Here is a 1,871-nt window from a genome sequence, read left to right on the forward strand (position 1 = left end):
TAATGACCCATCACAATCTCTGATGACCTATCACAAAACCCCAGGACTCCACAGAACACCATTTGAAAACCATTGCCCCAAAAAGAGAGAATCCCCAGGAGGAAGAAAAATAAAACCCCAGGAAACTGTAAATCAGCCAAATTCTGACAATAAAATCCATTATAGCATTCTAATAAATCTAATTACTTGTAAATATAACAGTTTCAGTGTGATTTTCTAGAGCAAATATTCAAAATGTCATTCTCTCATGTGGGAATGTATTTTGAATAATGTTTTTTGCTGTATCTGTATCTCTTAAGTAGTCAAGACTTCAATAGTTGACACTTGTTAGGAACTGAATCTCAGTAGCCATATCCCATGGCTTTTCCCTACAGAGGACAGTCTCCTATTTCTACCTCTAATCTTGCTAAAAGCATTAAAGTGGCTTCACAAACTCATTTCAGGTGGTCTAAAATACTACTTTTAATACAAGAGGATGGTACAGGGTAGGTGGAAACAATGTATTCTATATTTTGCCACATTGCCTCTTTTTTTTTTTTTTTTTATAATAGCAACCCATTACTTACAAGTGACAAAAATGCACTCATGTATACTCTTCCACCTACACTAATTTAAAAGGGTAGGACTATGGCATGTGAGTGCTATGGGCGGCTTGCCTCCAGTTTAGAAGTGGGCTAGCCATTTGAAAATGTTTGTTCATTTACTAAAGTTGAGCAGCAGCCTTGTATTGGGAGTTCACTGATCAGCAATAACACAAGCCTGAAGTGGTCAGAGAATAAGATGGATCACTGAAAGCGTGCTATCTTGCAACTTCTTATTTTTCCAACATCTGGATTGGAATCAAAGCAGGATAAAGTAAAGAGGCACCTGTATTCCTTCTATCCAACTGTGCAGCCTGTATCCAATATAAAAATCTATTAACTGGTAACTTTATAATGCAAAGTGCGTGCACCAGTCTTACCTTGTTCTAAAATTTTTGTAATCTTGTGTAATTGGAGAGGGTCGCTCAAGGTATCTCAGAAAAGTGCATGTCTAAAAGAGGTTTTCACCTCGGTCAACCATACATAGCAGTCCTAAGCTATAGCAAAGCCGTAACTGGCAGCCATTTAAACAGTATGGTTGTCTTTTTCACAGGTTGTCAATCTTTCACTGGCTTAAAAATAATAGTTGCACTCAAGGTGGATACCTAACCCATGGGTACACTTATGCAGCCCTACCTATTCTGTCTTACAGCAGGCAACTATGGGGTTAGAAATATACAAGAGGAACAAGTTATTGTTCTCAGCTGGGAATGTTTAACAGTATGGGTAGACTGCAGCAGTAATTGAGGTTTCACAAAAAAATAACCCTATACACAACATAGGAAATTCACAACAGCTGGCCAGGCTCAGTCCTCCTGCCTGAAGACATGTATTGACATGAATTCTTAACTTTTGGAATGAAAAACAGGAAAATACTAAAGGTCTGGGGGTTTTTTGGTGAAGCTTTGTCCTCAGTGCTTTCCTACTGCTATGACATCACTTGGCAGAAGCTGGGGCTGGTACGCTACAGCTTAGTTGCAGAGAGAAGTATGTGGTTAAGTTGTCACCACAGAGTGTGACAATACTGAGCATCTTTCAAAGAATAAACATAGAGGGCAAAATACAATATATATTTATTTTAAATCTTACATTATTAAACCTGCAACATCATGCAACAAGAACTTAAGTATGTACTCTATTACACAGTGATTTTGGCATTAGGCACGTACAATCTGCCAACACAAAGAGTTAGGAATCTTCTAATACCCAATTAATGTGAAAAATGAAGAAAAATTGTTAGATGCATCAGCAGTAAATATCCTCACTGAAGTGCATTTTCTCAACTTAAAC

This window comes from Gavialis gangeticus, unplaced genomic scaffold (assembly GCF_001723915.1).
Source record: "Gavialis gangeticus isolate Ggan-Ray unplaced genomic scaffold, GavGan_comp1, whole genome shotgun sequence".
Classification (NCBI taxonomy): domain Eukaryota; kingdom Metazoa; phylum Chordata; order Crocodylia; family Gavialidae; genus Gavialis; species Gavialis gangeticus.